The sequence below is a fragment of the Cyprinodon tularosa genome, unplaced genomic scaffold (genome assembly GCF_016077235.1).
Source record: "Cyprinodon tularosa strain WSP-4 unplaced genomic scaffold, ASM1607723v1 ctg613, whole genome shotgun sequence".
Taxonomy (NCBI): domain Eukaryota; kingdom Metazoa; phylum Chordata; class Actinopteri; order Cyprinodontiformes; family Cyprinodontidae; genus Cyprinodon; species Cyprinodon tularosa.
In genome coordinates this window covers 323,479-348,950 of record NW_024039356.1, presented here as the reverse complement: position 1 = coordinate 348,950, position 25,472 = coordinate 323,479, and the positions used below count along the sequence as shown (strand labels likewise).

The following is a 25,472-nucleotide window of genomic DNA, read 5'->3' as shown; positions in this document are numbered from 1 at the left end:
CTGACCGGTCTGCTAGGTTCCCTGGTCTTCATGATGCTGTTGGTTCCAAACGTTCACTAACAACCCGCTGAAGCCGTTACAGGAGAGCCGGGATCAAAATGACACACAGGTGGGCTCTATGGATGAATCAAGTGGCTTCTTAGGATAGTTCCTTGGTTTTGTGTAGGGTATATATATATATATATATATATATATAAATAAATGGATCCCATACTTCTCTCATTCTGAAAATGTTTCTACTTCAGTATCACACGGTATTTAAATACAATACAATGCGGTTTCTGGTTGTAATATAACAAAATGGGAAGGTATGGATACTTTTGCAAGGCATTATATTAATCTACTTTTAAACTGATTATTACCAGTGTTGCACCAATACCGATACCAGTATCAGGCAGGGCCCCAATCCAGCACTAAAATGGTGGTATCGGTATCGGCGAGTACCAACAAAAACGGCACCGATACCATTTTGAGAGCCATAAGTTTGTTCAACTAATGTCACCCATTCCAGGTAGGCAATACAATTTTTTTACTGTCAAAGTAGTATGCAGTTCTTCATATATACACAAAAAATTCAGTTTCAAACAAATGGTATCAGCCAATACTGCACAGCCAGGTATCGGTCTCGGGGCCAAACAATGGCATCGGCGCAACACTAAATGGTACAGTTACTGCAGGCTCTACTTTATAAAGTGTGCAATTTTCACTTGAATAAAACTCTGAAATAAAAAGCATGATTTTTTATGTTTTTTTTTTTTATAAGTATGCGTGATTGTATCTTTTAACATAAGAGCTTCAATTATGTTGTTCACTATGGCTTTGTTTCTTATATCTTTATGGTTTTGTCGAACGCCGTGTTATAGCTGAAACTTAATTACACACGTACATATCACAGCAATGTGCAACAGATGAAACCAAATCAAAATGAAGGAAAATCTCAAACACAATAAAGCAATAAGAGAGTTTCTCTTTCATGAATCAGGCAAATAAGAACGTTTCTTAAAAGCAGACCAGGAGGAAATTTGATAGTGAAGCAGAGAGGTTATATCAGTTCACTGTGTAAAACCAACATCGGATTTAAATCCCAATAAAATAAAGGTTTTGTATTTTAAATGATTTTAAGATATTTAGGATAGCATATCAGTTGGAAACCGCCTATATGTATTCCCAGTCCCTCCTCCTACAGTTCAGAATCCTGTTTAGTTGATGCCAGATAACGAGCATCGAAACACAGAAAAGTGCAGTGCTTCATCTCTGCTGAAAGCCGAACGCCAGCTTTTTGAATCCATCACATTCTGGTAATCAGAATAACTAATAAACTACTTTAACGGATGTAGGATTTTTTTTTTAATAACTAAAGGGGAAAGTTTTGGTTTAACTTGAATTTTACTACTGCGATACCATGAAACCCTTTATGTCAAAGGCTCATTCAGCCATGTGGATCTTATTCTGACCTGCCGTTCTCATATGGAGCGTCTGAATTTTAAGACAAAGTTTGTTATTTTTTTCAAAAATACCCTTTGTTGATGTCATGATTGGTAACAGTAAATAATTAGGAAACCCAAAAAAGAACAGAGGGAGAACATTCGGCTGAATGGATGCATCACTGCTTCACAGGTATGAATGTGGGAGTATGGAGGTTCTTCCTTCGCTTTTGGATAAAGGAGCTACATGTATTAGGAGACTACTTTAAGCTTTGATCCTTTATACATTTTAATTTAACTGATAACATATTTTTCTGGCACATGGGAAATTTTAGCGGTACTAATAAGGGAGATTTTTTTTAAAATTTGAATGAAAATAAGGAACAAACTTAGGGGATTATCATTTTTATTTTTACTCTGCAAAATCCGATCAACAACTAAAACAACCACATAATGTTAGATCAAACCAAGATGAAAGATGCGTTTGTAGAAGTTACTGCCAACCCATCCTGAGCAAATCCTCACCTGAAACTGATCAGGTGGGACCATCCAGGAGGATAATTTTCATAGACAAACATCTGATGAAAAAAACTCCAATTTATAGCAAAAACAAGAAATAATTCACTGCATGTATTGTGTTTCCATTCGATAAGACCTTCATCTATTTTCTTGCTCAAGCCTTCAAAGCCCTTTGGTCTCACTTTTAACCATGACGTCATCTTCCTAAATATAGCCTATCATCGGTAGGTCGTATCAAACAAGACAAACGATTGTTAGCAGATATTTAGCTACATGCTGTGATTTACTGAATGTAGCAGGACGGATGGATGACACACATCCTTCAGCTCCTTTACAACACAACAAACGCAGCAAATATGTTCTTATATACATAAGTTTATGGAATAATAACTGCCCTGGTGTGTCTGTTTGTACTGGGGCAATATTTCATTTTTACAACAAGACCTTTTTTTGTGGTAAGTTAAACCTGATCATCTAAGGTTAAAACATACTGATGTGTTGGGATAAAAAAGGGACAATGAGGAACGCCACCTGTGTGTGTGAAGCCACTTATGAAGAAATGTCCTCCTGCTTCAGACACACTGTACTGCTAAAAAATTAATTAAAGTATTGTTGTTTTTTAGGAGAACAGGAGATAAATTACTAGAAAAAAACATGCCATTTTTTTCACTGAGTGACGAGAATGTTGAGGATCTGGTGACTCAGTTAACCTGATTGTTATCTTGCAGGGCTCCACCTTTAAATCGGAGCAGGTAGTCTGCTTTTTCATGGACTCCAGCTGAATGAAAGCGAGCGCTGCTACTGTCACAGAAACCCTACATTTAAGCAGAGATGGCAAAAGTACTCACTTTCCGTACTTGAGTAAAAGTACAGATACTTGTGTTAAAAAATACTCTGGTAAAAGTGGAAGTACTGATTAAACTTCATTACTCAAGTAAAAGTAACAAAGTACAGGCTTGTAAATTTACTTAAAGTATAAAAGTAAAAGTAGAAACCACTTTTTTCATGCTGTTGCCTACATTTTAAATGGATGTCTGCCAATAGATCTCTGTTGTGTTCATTTTCAATCATCTCGTCGTCCATGCTACTATGCTAACGCCACCGCCACCAAGCTGCAATGATTTGCCGCCAATGAATACCGCCGAATCTGTCGATTCATCTTGTAGTGGTGCGTCAAATGCAATGTAGATTCCCATCCAATTAGATTGAATTTGGTATTGATGACGTGAAAAATAATAACGGTAACTCCATTGAAATGATTCAAAACTAAAGTAACGAGACAATTTTTTAAAATGTAAGGAGTAGAAAGTACAGATATTTGTGTAAAAATGTAAGGAGTAGAAGTAAAAAGTCGCCATAAAAATAAGTAGTAAAGTAAAGTAAAAATATCAGAAAAATCTACTTGAGTACAGTAACAAAGTATTTGTACTTCGTTACTTCCCATCTCTGCATTTAAGGATGCCATGACTATTCTGGGATGTTTGTCTGTCAATAGAATTAATTTGCAAACTCTCTGGTGGAGTTTGAGGGTTTAGTATCTTACAACTTGACAGTTTATGTTTCTATTTTGGAGAGATGGCAAAGGGTACAGGTCGGCCAATGAGATTGTTTGACTAATGTTAACAGTTTGAATGAATTATGATGATGATGATGATGATGATGATGATGATGATGATGATGATGATGATGATGATTATAGACAGCCCAGATTGACAACTATACAACTGTATACCCCAGCCTAAACATCATGACCAAATCAACGTCTGCTCCCACCGCGTATTCATAGAATCCTCAGGCAGATTTTTGGAATTGACTGTGGCTCACCACCCAGGGCAGCAACCCACTTGGGTGGGCATCAGAGTAGATATAGTTAAAAAAATAATAATAATAAATGTGTGGCTTTACATTTTCCACTTTTGAATTGTTAATATTTAATTGGAATTTCTATATTGCAGTTTTTTCTTTTACTTTTACACTTTCACTTTTGTTGAGTTTTATGAAACATTTAGTCTAAGTGGGAAAACGCAGAAAAATGGAGAAATCTCAAAGCCATGCTTTTATATCTGGGTTACTGGGGAGATGAAGGAGGAAAATAAGCAAACATTTTGTCTCATTCTTTCCAAGATGAACTTACAATGAGTTTGGATGCTAACTTTCCAATGATGTATGTATTTTTCTTAATTTTAAAAAGGGGAACATATTCTAATTGATTTTCTACAGTAATGAATATGCACCCGGTACTAATAATAAATGATTTACACCTGTGACTTTAACAATATTTTTCGCTCACTTATTACAGCAGAAATATGTGACACTGAACTGAATTTCCAGTCAGAAGTCCAACTTCATAGGGTATATTATTAATTTTACTATCATTAGTTTTATTATTGGGTGAGTGGCAGGCTAGGGGTTAGGGAATAGGGCTTGGAATCCAGAGGTTCTGAGTTTGAGCCCCACTCCCACAGACTGCCACTCTGTGTTTCTGAGCAAAGACCCTGAACCCCACACTGCTCCCTGGGCGCTGCACAGTGGCAGCCCACTGCTCCCCAAAGGGGATGGGTTAAATGCAGAGAGGGAATTTCATTGTGCTATTCTTGTGACAATCTAATGACAATAAAACACTGGGGGAAAAAATATTATTAACTGTAGACTTGAGAATATTCGAATTTTTGAGTACAGAGTGAATGTCTAATTGAATAGTCTATTGAAATTGATTATCCTGCATTAATTAAAATTGTCATGGCTTGCTTTGGTTTTAAAAGGAGTCCACATAGGATCAGAATCATGCAAGAGCTGCCTTTGGAACATATTGATCAAACCTTTTACATCTACAGATGATCAGGAGAACTTTTAAGGGATTTTATGTTTATGTGCAGTAAAACACAGTTTGCTGATACAGGTGAGTAACATCGATGAAGACGTAGCTACGGGTGTAAATATATGTGCAATTAAAAGTTTAAGGGTTAACGTGTGACTTTTTATACACATGAAAACATTTAGAAGAGGTGTTGCCTAATTTTGATAACGAATGCTAAAATCCAAGTCACGATGTAGGCAGAGTTGGGGATTGCTTTAAATTTAAAACAAAGAAGGTGCTGCGTTTTGGAGTCTCTCCATGCAGAATTGTAAACATGTGCGCTGAAACTTAAGGCTGCGATCAGGCTGGATGGAGCAGATTACTTTTTAATGGGGCGACAACAGTTTGCTTCTGCTCCAAAATGAGGGAACTTCTTATTGCATGAAATACGGGCGGAAAAAAAATGATTCTGCGCGACTGAATAGGAATAACGTCATAGACTGATATAAAACTAACAAAGACTATCATGGATGTTTTACTTCAACAAGGCGTAAAAATTGCAAAGTTTCTACTAAACTTTTAAGTATAAGATTTGAAGACAGGATAAGAGCAAAAGGAGAAATTACACAGCAGGTGGTTGAACTTGATGTTAGATCATTTTAACTGCAGCTGTAGAACAGACCAGAGGTAAATGCAACCGCACTGGACCCTCTGCTGCCTCAATTCCTGCTCAAGTGTGCAGTAATCATCCGCCTTTACGCAAAACCCAATTTAACAGCAGATTGGAGTTTGACGTCACACTCAAACGGGGAGCCCGTGCAATTACCTTGTTGGGGGAAATCCAGAAAAAAATAGAGGTATTTCTGCCATTCAGTCCTCGGTGCAAACCGCTGATCACCTTTTCTGTCTGGAGCGCAGCGCAGCAGGATAACTCCTCAGGCTGAAGCTGCCGCAGCAGCAGAGTCCACACAGGTCACTGAGGTTTTCTTTACTGTTTTCTCCTGTAAGACAAAAAAAGCAGGAAATCATGTTTCTGGGGTGTGGAAGTTACACTGGGGGCCTCACAGAGTCGCGGGTGGGGGACATCTGCATGGAGAGCATTGCAACTTAATGACAGTGAACCTGGAACCCTCATTACGCGCCGAGCTGAAAGAAATACGCAACGCAAAGTCAAAACGACGCCTCCCTTTCAGCACCAGTCCCCTCTACAGCCAGACAGGTTCCCGTTTTGTTACAGAAAGCGTTTTATTCCTCGATTTAGGCGCCAACAATGCAAAGAAATCTAAAGGCCTATTCTTAGGTCAGAGGTCGGGTTTTATTTAATCTGCATAACCTCAGTGCGTTTCTCTGTATGAATTATTAGCGGCTTTCTTTCTTCTTTTTTTTTTTCTTTACATGAACAATGATAGCAGGTAGGCCGCTTTTTAACCTTTTGGAACATTTAGAGTTTATTGCCAATAAAGCAGCAGACAAAGAAGAACGAAGACTCTCCTGAAAACTCACACAATGCGCAACGATTTCCAACAAACTCCAACTGAGATACCTGTCTATTCCTCCATTCCGTCACACTCAGATAAAACGTTTTTGTTTTTGCTTTTTTCTTTTGTTTACTCTTTTTGTTGCCAAGTTGAACGTTCGTGAAGCGAAAGATCTGATTTACAGCGATATTTGCTATTCTTTTGGTCCCTTTGTCATTGCTTGTTTTACTGTAAACATTATATATGTTGTTTATTATCATCTTTTTTTGGGAGGGGGGGAGTCTCATAAACAGCGCATGTATGAAACTTAGTGGGACAGCTGATGAAACAGAAACTCAGGGTTGAAGTTCATCCTTTTCTTTTGCCTCCAAGTGAAACTTTTCTGGGTCTTTTCTTTCTGTTTTCGCTATTTCTGGTTAATGTGTTAAACGTCACGTCTTTCATTTATCTTCACCGATCTGAATACTTCTGTCTGCGTAATTTGTTGCTTTACAGTATTGCTTAAGAAGGCAAACTTTTTAATTTGTTTTACGGAATGGAAGTGCTTTGAGTTGATTTTGCAAACATGACTTTGGTCAATTTTTATTTTATGTTATTCTTTATTGTTATTTCTTTTTTGTACGTGAAAGGGTTGGAAAAGAAGCGTCATGCTAGAAGGATGTGGTCTTTTAAAGGGAATGGATGCTTTTCATAAACTTGGAAATGAGACACGTGTGTTTCCAGAGATGGGGTGTGCGTAAAGGAGGAAGCTGCTTGGATCACCACGATCAGTGTTTAACGAGAGGCGTGAAGCAGCTCTAACCCCCCTCCAAAGTGTCCGTCAGGATGGACACTTTGGAGGAATCCTTTTACATCGTGCACTTCACCAACAGTAGCGTCGGACCGGTCATGTGTGGAATTCCCAAAGTAAACTTTCTGAATCAGGTGGTATATGTCGTAGAGGAGTTTTCTGAATTAAGTGACACCTCAGCTCGACCCTCCACGTGTAACGTGAACGGGTCTCCATGTGTTTAAAACTCGCTCTGCTGGCACTCTTTATTTATTTATTTATTTTGTTTTTGCTTAGTTTGGGACCAAGTGTGAAGGGAGGGTGGGAGGTGTTTGGTTAAGGGAGTGACTTGGTGTTACATGGTCCAAGTTTGGGGTCCGATGACGTTTTTTGACAACAAAAGAACAATATAAAATTGTATAAGCCCGTAGGGCAGATTGCTTTGTCGTATTTGACAATTAAGAAAACCCCAAACAAAAAACAGAAGAAAAAAAAAAAGATTTGGAGACACATGTAAATGTTTAGATTCTAAAATAACCTTGATAAAAACTCCACTGTTATTTTAATTGACAGGGTAAATACCGACAACAATTTATCAAAATTGAATTCTTGGAAGGAAAATTAGAAAAGTCCATAAAAAATACGATTTTAAAATTCCACTAGTGGACCCCTGTCTTTGCGTTGAGAACCTCGTGGCGCGTCGATTGCGCCCTCCGCAAATGCTTTTTGGGGTAAGGGCTTCCCAGATTAATAGTAATGAACAGCAAGCCCAGACCGCAAAAAGATTCGTGAAGGACATTATCAGCTGCTGCACTCCGTGACACCCGGGTAGCCCCGCTCTCCCGTATCTCCAATCCCGGCTTAGTCGATTGTATCTCCAGCTTTCAGCGAGCCGCTGCTTATATTTCCTCCAACGTGTACCAGGAGGAGGAGGAGGAGAGGATGAAAAGGCGGTAGGGGGAGAGGAAAGATGTGTCTCCGACTATTGCTGCTGCAACTGAGATCTGTCCAAGGTCCTTACGCTCCTTTCTCCAGTTTGAATTGTCCTCTATCATCCTCTCGCGTCTCTTCACCCCCATCCAAGTAGATTTTTTATTCATATATATATATATATATATATATATATATATATATATATATATATATATATATATATATATATATATATCTTTTAATTTTCTCCCCACAGCCAAACGCAATTCTGTGCAAAACCCGTGTGATCGCAATGAGCTGTGCACCGATGCGTTTTGTTGTTGTGTGTGTAATATTATCCGCTCCCTGTAAAGTAAAAAGCGCTGGCTGTCTGCAGCCGCTAAAGCTCTGGATGAGGAGGGAACCAGGCTGTAAACTGCTAGCAATAAATAGAGAGCAGGGAGGGATCTGATTGGAGCAAACTAATTCTCGTCATCCTCCAATCGGTGCCTCGCTCATAGGGACCCCCCTTTTTGAAAAAAAAAATGATGGGGGAAAGGACGACTAACTAAACTGTAATCTATATCAGTAAGTGTATATTTTGGTTTTCATGCTTTGATGCAAAACAAATGCGCGTTGAATATCTGTGTTTTTTGCTTGCATTGTTTTGGTTTGTGGGGGATCCAGCAGGATTGCCAATCTGACACTGAATCACGATGAGTGAAAACGAGTAAATATGAAGAGCAAAACAATAAACACCATATGTGATCATCAGAAATAGCCCACTTCCGAGACAGGATTCATAAAGAACCCTTGCAGCCAAAAGCAGTGATGGCGAACAATGTAAACAAGTCTAATAGGAAGTAACTTCATATTGGTCAAGCAGGATTTTACTGCTACTGCTCTCCAGCATAGCACAGAGTAAGAATTATTCACTAAACGTTTGCCTACAGCTGCAAAATCCAGATGGGTGCTGCGAGAGGGAAGCCGCTATGGGGGGTTCCTGATGGAGGAACTCCAAATGCAGACTCTGCGCGGAACGATGAGGGTAAGGTGAGTGTTTGGAAATCAAGTCAACACTGCAGCGCAATGCAACGGTTTACTGAGGAAGAATGGACTGAACAATGTTCAAACCAGCGAGTCCCAGAACAGCACATTCAAGAGGAGGAGGAGCTCAACACGACCATGAACCACTTCCTCTCAAACACACGCACAGGCCGTTCAATTCAGATCTTCCTTCTATGTGTTATTTCAAAGTTAAGTGAGTCAAAGGAAAAATTAAAAAGTGGAACTTACCTCAATTTTACTTGTTCCTGCAACACTTCAATTAGTTTGATGTTTTGTTTTGTTTTCGTAGTTTTTTTTTTTTTTTTTTTTAGATGCAGCTATTGTATGTTCACCCTGGTTCTTCTTCTGTTCACAAAATAATGAAACTACTGATGGAAAAGTTACTGAGATAGAGGCCAATGTCATGATCTGGACTAGACCCCCTCCCAAACCCTTATCCCCGGACCCCCTATACCCGAAATTGTTCCCTAACTATCCCCCCTTGCTCCTTCTTTTTGCTCTCTCTCTTTCACTCCCTTACCCCCCCCCCCCCCCCCCCCCCCCTCTCTCTCTCTCTGGTCTGGTCACTGATGAAACTTGCTAAAGACTGTCAGCATACCAACAATCAGCAGGGCTCTCGCTTAAAAACAACCTGTGGAGGGAGAGAGCTGATATTCAGGACTGTTGTTAGGTTGTGGGGTGTGTGTGTGTGTGTGTGTGGGGGGGGGTTGTTGATGAGAAGCTCCCTAACCCAAATCCCACCCAGAACACCGAAGCAAGACCCCTTCCACCTTTCCTCCCACCACCCCTCCATAAACTGAACCCCCTTCCAGTTGTGTGTATGCTGTGTTTGTCGTCTTCCCATGTTTTATTTCTAAATATTCCTTTCTTCTTTTTCTGTTTTTAAATCGAGTGGTCGTTTTTTTTATTTATTTTTTTTATGTGCAGCCTAGTCAGTCACGACTCTCCCCCTACCGTCGGCAATGCACAGTGACTGCCTCTCCTGACGCAGCCAACGCGCACATCACTCACTTTGGCAGTCACGACTCGGGAATCCGTGTTGTTTCCATCGAAATTAAACGTTTTTTGTTGCAATATTTAACAAGATTTACCCTTTCTGGTCATATGGACCCGTTTTTGTGCGACGACGGATACGGAGCGCTTTTGTGTTTTAGTCTTTCCTTTTGTTTTGTTTGTTAATGTGTGTCTGGGTTTTCAAAAGGTGGAGTAACGTGTGGAAAGATGGATTTTGTTTAGCGAGAAAACACAACCGCTTGTCTGTCTGTATATGTGTGTGTGTGTGTGTGTGTTTAACTCATTTTCTGTTACACGGTTTCCTGCACGCAAAATAGCGAACATTTTGTTCAAGCATCAGCTGCAGGAAAGCGCACAATCCGCTGTTCCAGTCGGGCTGCAGAGCTCTGCAGACAGGCGTCACAGTGTCTCCATCACAACCGAAAAGGATGATCCCTTCCAGAGGAAGGAGACAGCAGCACGGCGTAAAGCTGCTGCCTCTGACTCGTGCGCGCCCTCCGCTCGTGAGGAAGCGAAGTTATCATAACTACGTCAACACAGATCATTTCAACTCTTCCAACTGCAAAAATAGGTGCGATGAAAAGAGTGGGGTAAATCTGGCGTTTTAATGAGCTGATCGGACACAGGTGGGGGGTGGAGGATCACAAAACTAATGTGAGAAGAAAAGCTTATCCAGATCGTTGTGGTTTTTTTTGTCCATGCCTCTTCGTCTTCCATGCCGCCTCAGATGAGGGAATTCTACTTCTACATCAGAGGAGAGCGCTACTTATTGTTTTTCTTTCTTGATAAATGTCTTCCATTTGTTATCTACGAAACATTTTATGGTTCCCATAGTCCTCTCAAAAACGAGGATTCACTCAGTAGGAACAAATCTCTGGTTTCCCCAGCAGTGCCAAAACAACACCAACTCCTAGTGTTCACACACGTGCATATAATGAGACACACATACACGCATGCACGGCAACAGCCCACTACTGCCACTTGGTGTAGTTACAGCACCACTGCTGCTGGAGAGCTACCGGGTTTCCCCATGCGGTGCGCCTGGCTCTCTGCAGCAGCAACAGCTCCTTCACTTCCTCCTCTTCCGACCTTTTACTGTCAGTACGGCTCTTCTTTAGGGAGTCGGGATAAAAATTGAAGATTTAAAACGATGGGAAAGTCGTCCTTGAGCATTAATCAGAGAAGGGTCCCCCCTCGCTTTCACGGTTATGAATAGAAATTGGGAGGGGGTAATTGAGACTCAGCAAACAAAGACACTTTTTTTTCTTACTATAGCTTGTTTACTGAAATGGTGATTCCAAATCTACCGGAGGGACTGCTTTTGCTGTTCTAGCAATCCCTAAGTAATGATATCCGAGCGACCGGGAGGCAAGGCAGAGCAAAAAGGAAAAGAAGCAGATCAGGCACCGGCAAGCATGCACTTACACACATACACAGCAAAAATATATACACACACAAAAGTAGAGGGGACTCAACGTTGCGTGTGCAGGTGCCTCTCTCACCGTAATTCTGGCTCGTCCTTGCTCTAAACTTCGAAGAAAATGGGGGAGATGCACAGAAAAAACATTAAGATTTTTAGAGAAAGGCTGCAGCAGAAGGCAGGGAAAATGCAACAGATTAAGCCTCCTTCTCCACGCGCACACAGAGCTGTTTTCATAAAGGCTTACAGTGGCACGTCCAAGTTGGATCGCCTCCCTTTTTTTCTTTTTTTTCTCATAAGTGAAAGCCGTTTGTCTATTTCTGGCGCAAGATCAAAACTTTGATTCTATTTTTAGCAGTGACATTTTTTTTTTAATAAAAAAAATAAAAAACAAACAAACAAAACAACACTCACGAACGCATTGCTTGGAATCGTTACATGTTGTGCACCATGTAATAAAAATATCTTTTACTGCTTCTCCAACTCTGCTTAAGAGCGTCGAGTCCTCATCCGTTGCATCATTGCAGTGTCTTAAAAAAAAAAAACAAACAAACAAACAAACAAAAAAACGTCCGTTTGATCCTTTAAACGCCACTTTCCTTCCTAACAACTAGAATCTGGACACTGCCACTACCATCGGCTATGTTTGAGGTGTTGTCGCCCTCTTCAGAAGCTTCTGGTCCCAGTGTTACTTCAGCACAAAACTCGTGAACGCTAAATGTGTCCAAATATTGAAGAGCAAGGCCTACCCGGCACTGCTTGCAGGGATTTTCTTTTTCTTTCTGCAGTTGACGGAGCACTGTAAAATCTAGTAATTAAGCTTTTCTGACGATAGGAGATGGAGAAAAAAATGAGTAAAAAGCCATTTTATGTTGAAGGGCTGCGTCAGTTACTAGGCATTGACGTCACGTTTAGATTCTCTCACTTTCCAGCCCGTAAAGCCTGATTAAAGACTGTCTCTCTGCGCTCGGCTATATCCGAATTGTGCCATGGATAGGGAGAAATAAATAAATGAGAAGATCGGCTAATGTGTCAAAGATTCGTTGGAAACTACACATTTTTGGAGCAGGTTATCTCCAGGTAAAATCCCTCCTCAAAGGCTGGAGCATCTGGGTTTCCAGCGACCCTCCTCTCCCCTCCCTCTCCCGTCTCTCCCCTCCCAACCACTTCTCTGTATATCCAAGTGTTGATGCTGTTTTGGTCCTGGATCATTTATATCCCAGCATCCAGTGCATTTGGCGGGTAAAACCACAGACAGAGCCACGGTGAGCTGAGGCAGCTCCACACGCATGACACCCCCGCGGAACAGGGTGCGTAAACGTCCGAGCAAATACGCAGAAATAAACCTCCTATCACTGGATGTTCTGTCTATCACCCCAGCCTTCTATCATTCAGTGTGAGACGTTCTCCACACAACAACTCCGTCCATCTACACGTGCACACTGCGTGGACATGAACACGAGAGGACAATGATGGCCATAGAAGGGAAATCAATCTGTGGTGAAGCTCCGCTTTGTGAAAACCTAAGGGGGAAAATGGGATCTGGTAGAGGAAAAGGGCTGCGCCCGTCGCATCGGCTTGTGCTATTTTTATCCTTGCCTGTGGGCCAACTGTATATCCGTGACCGCTGGCGCGTGCGTGTACGCACGGGGACACATAATAATAATAACAATATCTGCCTATTATGACATATACCTATGCCATAATCACAAATCACCGCTGATACATAAAATAAAAGACCTTAAAAATATAAATATAATTTTTCTTTGGCTCACATCATTCATTAGAACAGCAGTTTGAAACCCAGTCAATCTCCACAGCGCAGTGTGCCTCTATTACCTGTAGGTGCCGCCAAAATCAGGACCATAGCTCCTTATTCAAAACCCATCCCACCTTAGAAAAAAAAAAATACCAAGTTGCTGCCCAAAAGAACCCCCCCATCTAAATGTCTCACCCAAGCAGCAAAATTCCGACCTATTACACTCACTCAAGCACGACTGCAGCTTCTTATCGAAGGTTTCCTAAGGGGCTGCCAACTAGGCTACTTTAGTTTAAACCGAGGATCATAATCCGTCATTTTTATAGAAGACCTAACGTGCCAAAAGCAAAAGTCTGAATGAAAATGGAAGACATGAGATAGAAAAACTCATGAGAGGGTGATGTAATAAACTTAAAAACAGATTAAATTAGATTTATTTTATATCAGCCTCAATAAAAATATTTAACAACCAAAATATTATGATAATGATGATAAAATATTTCATTGAAGATCTAACTGCAGTTTCAAACAGATCTTCTTGCAGGTCCAAGAAACGAAATCGAAACAAAATTTGGCTTCACTTTTCTGTTTATAGAGATTGAAAGTTTTCCTTAAAATTAGCGTTTTTATTAAATAGTGTTAATAAAAACATAGCCTGTATTATTGTTAATAGTGGATTATGTATTATATATCAAACCCTTTTAAACTTTACCCTTTTCTTTTTAATAATGATTTGGAGATTAATTTAGCATTTCTTAAATGCCATAAAGCACTTTTAGGAAGAAGAAAAAAACAATACAACCGCTTTTGGCATTTAATTAATCATTTTTCAGTTACTTTAACACAATTGTTTCATGTTAGCAGACATAAAACAGTTGTGAACGACCTTAAGTTTAGCGCCCACTGATGCGTCCAAACCCTGAGCCGATAAAAACACGGATCAACTGTTGCACCGTTTCAAATGATCAATCCTAAAAATGTGTCGAACAAAAGAAAACGACCGGGAAGATACTGAGGTAAAGTGATAGGAACTGTTCTTGGTGCTGAACAGCTTGTTCGCTGAAAATGAAAGGCTCCCATAACGTCGTGGATTCTCTGTAATAAAAAATACTTTCAATAGTGACCTATCAAACTGCTGAGATGTGTTTTGAAATTTGAGAAATAATGTAAGAGAGAAACTCTTGAAGGAAATGCAATTGAATGTAATTTGAAGTTAGGAGAGATGGACAAGGTTATCATTAAATAAATCCTAGTTCAAAAGAAAAGCGGAATAAAACTTGATAGTACTAATTTAACAGCCCGTTTTGTTTTTAGAATTAGCAATATATACACACTCTTACTTCAAACATCCAATATTGCTCCCACAAACGAAGGTACTTACCTTTCAGATTTAGGTTTTTTTTTTTTTCTACAAGTAAATGCCGTTTGTAGGCTGAGACAGAACGGAATATGGCAACGCGGGATCGCCCCGCATCATCTTTCCACCCCCCGCGTCAGGATGTGCGCCGTCTCCCAGTTCTTTGGTAAACTGACATATTTGTGGTTGCCATTTATGATTTGAAGGAGTCTGTTCTAATGAGGGCTGAGTTTGCTTGGGAGGGGCTACAGGCGGCGTTGGTTGGAGAAACGCAGAAAGTAGTGGAGCTCAGCGGATGGTGGGGTCCCGCCAAATCAAGGAGCTTTACGCATGTGGAGAGACGCAAACACGACTCATCTACCAATGCAGACGCTCAGTCTTCGGCTCGACGTTTCTTCTTGCCTTTTTGTGTGTGCTGTGTGACTTCCAGTCATGCTGAAAGCATTGATGGAAAATGGGGGAAACAGATAGACGCACAACTGGGTTTCAAATGGAAAAAAAAAATGTTTTCTGGATATATTATTTTACACTAATCAGGGAAGGGATTTAAATCATTTACAACCTTTCCTCCATCTTACTCTCACCGTCTTTCTGTGTTTTCCCTCCCGTTCTCTATCCCTCTTCTCCAGCAGTGTGCTATTGACCTGCATTGACGTCATTGCGTCATTAGGTATCCCTTAGAAACACTGACTTTCAAAAATAGTATCAAATTAATTCAGCTGGATAAAATGAGTGGGGGTGATGTGGGTTTTGTGGGTGGATGTGGAATAGCAGGAGATTTATTTATCTACCTATATTCTCTGCCGTTAACCCCCCCCCCCCCCTAGCTGACCGGCGCACACACACACATATGTCTCTGCATATCTCAATGTGACGGGACTAAAACAAAAGAGATTTTACACATTCACAATAGGGTTATTATTGTAAAGGAAGGGATATGTATGATAAAATGAAGATGAAAGTATTTATAAAGAGGAGAGGCTTTTAAAATTGGGTCAAAGCAGTGAGGATGGGTTCATTACTTTCTGTTTCTGTCTCTTCTCCTGGCTAAAAATATCCTCCAACCTCAGCTGACTGTGTTTAAACTCTTTCCCCCATTTAACCTAAAGCAGCATTCTTCCAAAATAAAAAGAAAAGAAAAAAGGAAGCAAGGATTGTATCTTAATCTTAAATGAAAATAAAACACTGATAAAGCAGACACAAAAAAAAAAATTGGTCTGGAAACAAAAAAGGAGGTCTTGAAACCCAGCATTGGGTTCTTTTGCAAGTTCTCTGTGTTCCTTCTCTGGGTTCTCAGGCTTCTCCCACAGTCTGAAAACATGAGCAGAACACCGGATGGATGGATGGATGGATGGATGGATGGATGGATGGATGGACGGACGGACGGACGGACGGATGAAGCCTACTCTGAAACTTGTAAAACTTGTAATTCAAACACACCATTCAACACTCCCAAATCATTTTAATATGATTGAAATCTGTATATTCTCCTGCAATCAACATAACAGTTTAATTCATTTGTTGTTAGTTTGAGTAAAGCATTGATCAGATACTTTACTTCACACTCTACACCAGTGGTGTTAAAAGTACACACATAAGTATAGATACTGCAGTTTAAAAACACTCTGGTAAAAGTTGAAGTATCAGCTTGACCTCTTTACTCAAGTAAAAGTGAAAAAGTATGTGCTCCAAAAACTACTTAAAGTTTAAAAGTGTAAAGTAACCTTTGAAAAAAAACAGCCAGATGTCACTATATGAATTGAAAGCTCAATTTTTCGACTATTTCTAAAATTCTTAGAGATAGGGCCAAGGATGAGGGAGGTCTTGTTGGTCTCCATATCCCGATAAGCTCTGACCTTTGTCCGACCTTTCAGACATTTCAACATATTTTTCTGAATCCTACATTGTAGCATGGGATAGACAATTCACTTTTGCAGTTTGAAGAACACCTGCTTGCTTCTGATGATTTCCTTTAGCTAACCAATGAGTGTTTGCGTTATATGACTCATCCAATCACAATAGTTTTCACTAGATGTGGATGAAGCCAATGATCTGCATTGGATGGAGCACATGACGTGAAATAAATATTTAGAAACATTAAACCGAAGCCAAGAGTAACGAGTAACGTTTGTTTTAAAAATATAAGGAATAGAAAGTACAGATAGGTGTGTGAAAATGTAATGAGTAGAAAAGTCAAAGTCAAAGTCAAAAAGCCTTTATTGTCATTATATTCTGCAACGGATTCAATGAGATTTGGGACTTCCATATCAGCTACCGTGAAATAAATAAAAATAAAAAATGAAAAATAAAAAAAAATATATATAAATATATTAAAAGGAAAAGGAAAGGAAAGGGAAATGTAAACAGTCTTTTTTTTTTTTTTTTTTTTAAGTCATAAGTAGGAAGAAAAATAAGTAATGGAGTAAAGTATAGCTACCTAAAAAGTGTACTTAAGTACAGTAACAAAGTATTTGTACTCTATACACCCACAACTTCCAGTACCAGAAAGTCCTGTCATCTCCAGGAATACTTAGCTGGTTCTGCAATCACTGGGTGATCAGGGATGGAAAAGAAGCTGGGAACGGGGAGCTGGTGGACAGTTTGTGGCATGGTGTGGAAACAATCTACTTATTTTAAACATAAATAAAACAAGTCAACATTTTCAAACCTTCATGGGAAGTGGAGGTTACAGAAGAGAGTATATGTCTTGGTGTTCACCTGGACAACTGACTGGACTGGAGGTAAGTGAAGTCATCTGCAAGAATGGACAGAGCAGACTGGATTCCTAAGAAAGCTGAGGTCCTTCTGATGATCAAACTACTTAATGAAGCTTAAAAGCTGATAAATAAGGAGGGCTCTGTAAAGGACTTTACAAAGAACAATTCTTCTTAAAGTGAAGAAAGCTATGGACAACGGTGAGCATCCTCTTCGGAATATTGGTAAAAAACAAAAAAGTTTCTTCAGTCAGAGTCTTCTCCAGATCCCCTGCCAGACAAACCACTCCAGAAGATCCCACCTGCCTACAGCATCAACATATATATTCATATATACATGAGTTAGAAAAGATTTAATATCCCTTTGGATTCTCTAAAATAGTTTTGAATGAACTGAATTGGGAAGTGATAGCAGCATTAGTAAAATCACAAATATTAAATTGATTCATAGGGATTTCCTCAGCAGCAGGAATGAAAAAAGGAACTTTTCATTGTTCTAACATCACAAAATTAGCTCTAGTGAAACCAGCTGCTGTCAGAAGAACCCTGAGTTAATCTGTGTGTCATTTAATCTCAGTACTAACGCGGACATTCAGTGAATGCAGAGAAAAATTAGCTCAGCACACAGGTAAGGGAGAAAGTTGAGGCAAAGTTTACAGCAGGGTTTGGTTCTAAAAAAACGAGAAAACATTGGGCATTCTACACAGCATGTTCTTTTCATGGAGCTAAATATTAATCCATGTCACAGTTTTAGGATTTTTATTTATAGAAATGTTTAAACTCATGAATTATTTTCCTTCCACTTCAGACAAAAAAACATTATTTCCTGGTCGATTTTTAATAAAGCGCTTCTGAATATAACATCAGACAATGGCTTTTGTATCTGTAACATTTAAAGGGGGTGGATTATTTTAAAAGGCTTTCTATGTATCAGGAGGGGAAAACGTAATGATTAATTATAAGCACTGAATCACGCAAAATTTATAATTAGCTGTGCTTTAATTAAATATAAAATTAAGAGAACACAATTTTTAAGATAGCCAAATGCATCTTTAACAAAGGCATCCTCTGTCACAAGGTTATGGGGTTAAAAACTAATAAAACATCCATAATTAGGCTGTAGAAATGGGTTTGGGTTAATTCTGTCTCTCAAGGAGATTTTGGACTCACCCTACACCAGTCTTAGCGTATCATCTCAGATATATTATTTTAAAGCCTGCAATGTAGGAGGGCTATTATTGGTAGCATATGAAAAAAACAAAAGACTAAAAGGGTTGAGTATATGTGTCAAGAGGAAGAGAGGCAAAAATACTTTTTGATCATGAATTGAATTAAGCCTTGTGATTCATCCCCTTCAATTTGAAAGCTGCACATTTCAGATGTCTAAGGATGCTGCTGCTCAGATTCAGCAGCCATTCTACACCACACCCATCTAGTTTCTGCTGCTAGAAAAGTGTGTGAAACACACTATTTAAAAAGAGGGGTCCTGCTGGAGGAGGTGGAAGAGAAGCGTGTGATCAACAAAAGAGAGGAAAGGTTTTCTGACTTGCTACCAAGCTGAAACATCAAGTACCTGAGATGGTGAAAAAAAAGTCCTTCTGAACTTTGTAGTTTTTGTTTAACAACATTGCAATGATTTTTTGTGAAACAGTAAAAGGCAAACAAAGGTTTTTTTGAAACTCTGAAATGTGTGATCACAGGACATGCTGGAAACATGGGAGAAATGTATCACTGGAGACGTCATCGGCACCAGTGGAAGTCACGCAGCACTCAGGGGTCAGTGCCAAGGCTGACGACACACTTAGGGATTTAGATAGAGATCCTGGCTGTGACTAAGACACGCCGACAATGGAACAGAAAACACTTCATAAGAGCATAACACACAAGTCAGGCTGCTTGAGACGTGATTTAGAAATGTTTTGTTTTGCTTCACTGTATCAAAGCATGTCAATAAAAAGCATGTCTCAGTTTTTTTTTCCCCACTCCATTCCCAGCGGCTTTATGTGTATGAGTGCTTAGCTGTTGTAGACATAATGGTCCTGATTTGTTTGATGTCTCCACCTTTCCATTCTGAGTTGTAGGCTCCGTCCTTCTTGGAAACGGTGAGCTTTCTGCTCTGCTGTTTATTATCAGTCCTTGGTGAATGAGGAAAGGCTGACAGAGGACGATCAATGATGTAGCACCTCAATTTAATGTGTCATAGCTAGGTTGAGGTGTCAATGTAAATTTTAAATAACAACCTAAGAAAACCAAGGGCGTAGGTTAGATCTCAACTTTGATAGGGACACTATTGGTCTTAAGCAGAGGTGTCAAGTACTGAAGTACAAATACTTCATTACTGTACCTAAGTACACTTTTTAGGTATCTATACTTTACTCCATTACTTATTTTTCTTCCTACTTCTGACTTCTACTCATTACATTCTCACACAAGTATCTGTACTTTCTATTCCTTATATTTTTTAAAACAAACGTTACTCGTTGCTCTTGGCTTCGGTTAAATGTTTATAAATATTTATTTCACATCAAGTGCTCCATCCAATGCAGATCATTGGCTCCATCCACATCTAGTGAAAACTATTGTGATTGGATGAGTCATATAACGCAAACACTCATTGGTTAGCTAAAGGAAATCATCAGAAGCAAGCAGGTGTTCTTCAAACTGCTAACGTGAATTGTCTATGCCATGCTACAATGTCGGATTCAGAAAAAGATGTTGAAATGTCTGAAAGGTCGGACACAGGCGAGAGCGTATCGGGATATGGAGACCAACAAGACCTCCCTCATCCTTGGACCTATCTCTAATGATTTTTAGAAATAGTTCAAAAATTATGCTTTCAATTCAAATAGTGGCATCTGGCTGTTTTTTCCAAAGGTTTATTTACACTTTTAAACTTTAGGTAGTTCTTGGAGCACATACTTTTTCACTTTTACTTGAGTAAAGAGGTCAAGTTGACACTTCAACTTTTACCAGAGTGTTTTTAAATTGCAGCGTCTATACTTCTCCTTAAGTAACAAATGTGTGAACTTCTGACACCACTGGTCTTAAGTTGAATTGGTCTAATGTCAGTGGTCCTACGTATTATGCATGCTCCTATTTTGTTTTTGCTTGACGTGAGCATCAGGGCGCATTTTGTTCAAAGAGAAAACAGCATTTTTTGCTAAATTTATACAAATCTTATAAGCACTAAAAACACAAGATGCTGTTTATCAATGTTTGAAGCATGAGTGGCCCGGAATAATGTGGGACAACTTAACACTTTGAAAAGGGTTACATTTGACTGAGACGGAAGGAAAATACATGCCTTTTTAACCAAATATAGTCTAAATATATCTGTTGTGTGTATTTATCCAGAGTTTTTTTGTTTGTTGAAGAAATAGAATTTTGCATAGGTGAACAGAGGTAAAACCCACTCTTATTTTTTATCTGATATGCGTATATTCTCTGTATTGTAAAACAAAGCAAAAAACATATTCAAGAGACTGCAAATAGATGTATTGTATTTACATGGGTGTGGGAACTATAAGAGGAACTGACACTTTTAAAATATTCACTTCAATATACAAGTTGTAGGAAAAGAAGCAACTGCTGCAACAACACTGTTTTGTAAATTATAAATATGTTATTCACGTATTGGTAGGGACAAGTAGGTCTGGCCAAAATTTTGGTAGGGACATGTCCCTATGGTCCCTATGGAAACCTACGCTCCCATGAAGAAAACAGGAACCAGATTGAGGGGGTTCTAGCTACATAGAAGTCATATTTACCCTCCATATTGTCTCCAGTCAGTCTGGATGGAGACCTGAATCCATAACACATTCTCAATTGGAGCTTTGATCTCAGTCATTCCATTGTAGCTGTTTGTCACCAACGTCCAGCTGAAAAGATGAAACTCTACTCCAGTTTCATGCCTTTTGCAGCCTGGTCCAGGTTTCCTTCAATGACTGCCCTCCTCCGTTCATGTTCAACTCTGACCAGACCATGCCCGTTTGACAAACACGCAGCGGCTTTCTCTCAGCAAACATTACATTGTAAACATGATGTTTCTATAATTTCTTTAATGATTATGTTGCCAAGGTGTATAATTACTGTAGGTCATGGTTTACTGAATTTATAAAGTTAGGTGAACAACTAAAATCTGGAATAGATAAGCAGGCGCTCTTGCATTTAAAACCAGCTTTGTTTTGTGTGTGCAAGGTGTGTGAGGATGGCTGGCCAGGGTTTGTTTAAATTTTAAACCCAGATTAAGGAACCCTGTCCACCGTCCTTCCTCGCCTCCCCTCCCCCTATTTATTTTTCCATCTCTCCTGCCTAAATGATGTCAATGGAAACAGTGCTATAGGCCTATTTATAGATCCCCAACTCACACACAAAATGTGTGCAACACGACTACAGCACATACACATAGCCCGTGCATGGTGTTATGTGTTTGTTCTGGTCATTGCTCGTGCAGCCGTGCTTCCCTGAGAAGGAGGAGGGGAATGAATAGGAGAGAAAAAGCCATTGAAAGAGACAGGGGGGGAAAACGTGCGCCCCCTGCGTTCCGCTTCTTCTGCTGCAGCCGCTGATTTTCATTCACTCACTTCAAGCAGTCATTCATTCATTCCTTTCTTCCCAACTCACTCATTCACACAGTTTGTGCGGCTCGACCTGTGAATGAAAGACTGGGAAACGCTGGTTGAAAGCAGGAAAGCCACCAGTTCAGCTGAATGGCCGCACGCTCTCTGTGGCCACAGGCTGCTTTGCTTTTGCTCAATAGGGTGCAGTTGGAAATCAGCAATTTAGGTGCTTGCGCGTGCGTGAACACGCGCGTTCGTGCGCATGTGTGTGTGTGTGTGGGGGGGGGGTGCATGCATATAGTTAAACGTGGCAAATCTCGCGGGACAACACGGTACACAGTGTTCTTTGGGTGCAGGGTCCGTGTGAATAGACTCTTTCCAAGACTCGTACTGTTGACATCCACATGCAAGATTACGTAAAGTGGTGGTGGTGGGGAGGAGGGGGGTCTGGGTGGTTGAACGTGTGCCTTCATGTGCATGTTTAAAGGCTCCCTCCTTTGCAAATAAAACCCACGGTTTTGCTGCACAAGCGTCTTTGGCTTAAAAGAGACTCGTGAGTGTCTTTTTTTTAGACTACTTTCTATTTTGGAAAAGGCAGCGGTGATAAAAATAAAACTGCTCCATCACCCCTCCCATCCCTGAAACCTATCATCCACCCCCAGCCACTGTTAGACTCCAACCCGCCTTCCATCAACCTAATCTTATAAATGCCTAAAGAGACAAAAACGATGATGGTGTATGATATTCATGTCAGTCGTGATTTTATGAGCCCATAACAGTCTGTTGATATCAGCTCATCTCCAGTGGTGGAGAAACTGCAATTCCAGTGTGTCTTCATGTAGTTTTGCTTTATATCTATCGATTTCATTTATTAATTTTTTTTATTGTTTTTTACCCTTGTGCGAAATATGGAATGAAACTGTATCTTTAGGTTTATTGTTAAAGCAACCCTGGTTCGGGTGCATTGGGTTGACGGTTCGGCAGCATGGAGGGAAGCTGTTTGGTATTTATAGCCCCACTCTGTACATCCACGGCGGTCACACGTGCAGCAGCCGCTTCCCTGCACTCCTGCTGAAGTTGACATGTTAACACTCACTGGCTGCTATATTTAGCCCAGCCTCACAGTGCTGTTACTATTCCCAGCATTGTACATGAGGGGGCGAACGACAGGGGCTGGGTTTTTTTTCTTTCTTTCTTTTTCTTTTTTTGTTTGTTTGTTTTTCGAAAAGGGAAGAAAAAGTTCCCTTTTTCTTACAACTAATCTATTTTTGCACGTACATTCCGACCTGTGATCCGCCACTGGCACCAAGGTAGTTCAGGGATGCCGCAGTTAAAAGCTGTCACGAAATCGTGAGGACGCAAAAGCAGGAGGGTTGAGAGGAGCTGTAGATGGAGGGACATGCGACCAGATTGTCCACACGACTGTGTTGTCTGAAAAAGTAGAAGATATAAACCGGCTTGAAATCATAATCAGATCCTATTGAATTCAGGCCTGTTCACTTTTGAATATGATTCCTTTAATTTTATTTAAAAGGATGTGGTTTTATAAAACAATCGCTTCCTTTTTTCACTCAAAAGATGCATTTAAAGTTGTTTTTTTGAGTCGCACCTGTACGATTTCAGATAGGAGAGGTTTCAGCACCTCGGACAGCTCCATGGTGACCAATGCGCCCCAGCCTGCCAATAATAAATGCAGCAATGATCCAAAGCAGCATCGACTGTAGTTCTCATATAATCCTCGACCATTTAGAGGGCTCCTTCTTTTTTTGTTGGCACGACTAGGGGTGGGGGTGCAGGGAATGCCACTCATACCAATGATTAGAATGGACGAGGTGTAATATATATATATATATTTAATCATTTATTTTCTCTGGAAGTATACATATGTTCAATTGGAAATCCATGTGGTGACTATGAAAATCAGTAACAGGCTTATCACGCCACACCAGGGGCCCCCTTTATGTATATGGTCCATCCAGCATCATTGGAGACAACCAGTGGAGCTCTCCTCTAAAGTAGATGTGCAATATATCATTCTCTTGCTCCTGCTGCGTGTCTGTTTGGTTACAGTATTAAGTCATAGTTTTATCTCCATTTACATCCCTTGGAAGGTCGTTAATAAAGTAAGGAAACCCGTCGAGTTCCACCAAGTGCTTCAGGATATTGATTTACCTTCACTTCCTCTCTCAGATGGGCTGGATCAGGGGCTCCTTCCATCTCTCTCTCACTGAGGGTCGTCTTCTCTCTCCTCTGCTCCTGCAGCTGCCGCCCACTCCTCCTCCTCCACCGCTTGATTATTTTCAGCTCAGTGCTTGTGTTTATGTGCGTGCTCACCAATGCACGTGCCAGAGAGTTTGCTGGCTGACTGACTGGCAGGCTGGTTTGGGAAATACCTGGTCACGATCTACTAGGAAGGGGTTTTGTCTCAACAGCGTGGCTCCCCCTACCGACCAAAACTGAAACAGCTGTTCAGCGTCAGAATGTAAAAAAAATAAATACAAAAAATATATATCAGCCAATAACGAAGGGAACATTTTAACTACTTTAGATGAATACCAAGAAAGGAATGCGCATACAGTCATAAGAACAAATCAGGCCTCTATATATGTATGTAAAATGGTTTTATAGACACTAATGCATTCCATAATTGGCATGCAGCGAAATTGGTTACGTTTATAAAAAGAAAAGAGTAAACGACAAAACCTCTAATTTTTTTTTTTTATTATTCAGAATGAAAAGTTTAAACACACCAGATTTCTCTTCGCACCCAAACCGTAATAGAAAGACACGAAAATACATCATAGTCACTTTAAATTCAGGTTTAAAAATAGATCAGGATGATTTGAGAGGAAAGCCCTAGTCTGGAGCGCCCTCTGGAGGGGACTCTCTGTTCTTACACTAAATGTTAAATGTGCCAACAGCAAATAAGAGACCTCTTTTTTTTTTTTTTAGGATATATTGTAACTTTTATGCACCGATACGTTTTAATACGTAAATGCCTAAAAGATTTAAGGCCTCACTGTGCATCAACTTCAATAACAAATCCTATTAATAGCAACAGCAGACTGCTTTCCCCACATGAAGCTCGGAGTTAAAAGACTTGCCTCTCTGCAGAAGGCTGCCAGAGCAGATTTAATAAAAAAAAAAAAAAAAAGGAGCTGGAGCCCCCCTCCTCCCACCCAACCCAACACACGTGTCTCTGCATGAAGACCTGTTGCACACTAACAGCTTTCTCTGCCACCTGCCAGGTTTCAGTCTGTTAGACTTCCAGCTGTTTTCCCACCTTCGTTTTACCATTACTCTTTAAAGAAACCCAGTATTTCATTTATTTTTTTCCACAAAGAAATGTACGGCAAAAAAAGTACAACTGGATAGGATATATTTCCTGATGACCTCCAGAAAATACTGGATTCTGGAATGGGTGGATTGGCTAAAGCGCTCTGAGATCCATCATCTTCCATTTTTACTTCATTTTTGAATCCAAATGGTTTCTGTGATCCTTCCAACGTACAAAATGACTACATTCTGTATTCTGCTCAAATAATGACATGGTTAGTTACTGGAGTGGCATCAACCAGACCATATTAATGAATCAACTTAATTTAAATGGTTGATCTTTAAAAAATAAATAAAATCAAGCTTTCTATGCTGCGCTGGATTTTTTCCACAAGTAAACAACCCA

General features: G+C 40.0%; 1 long non-coding RNA gene across 15 annotated transcripts in view; it reads right to left on the bottom strand.

Moving 5' to 3' along the window:
* Nucleotides 1-14,787, bottom strand: part of LOC119798179 — a 46,163-nt gene extending 31,376 nt beyond the window's left edge. Inside the window, exons 1-3 of one of the 15 annotated variants that reach the window (XR_005282679.1) lie at nucleotides 14,542-14,787; nucleotides 11,436-11,511; nucleotides 5,567-5,741 (exon numbers count right to left, since the gene is read on the bottom strand). This is a non-coding gene — a long non-coding RNA (uncharacterized LOC119798179). Of the gene's footprint in view, nucleotides 1-5,566; nucleotides 5,742-9,195; nucleotides 9,261-11,435; nucleotides 11,512-11,648; nucleotides 11,771-11,815; nucleotides 13,266-14,541 lie in introns of those variants that run through there. The other 14 variants (XR_005282680.1, XR_005282676.1, XR_005282674.1 and 11 more) reach the window with 14 other exon arrangements.
* Between the last annotated feature and the right edge of the window lie 10,685 nt (nucleotides 14,788-25,472).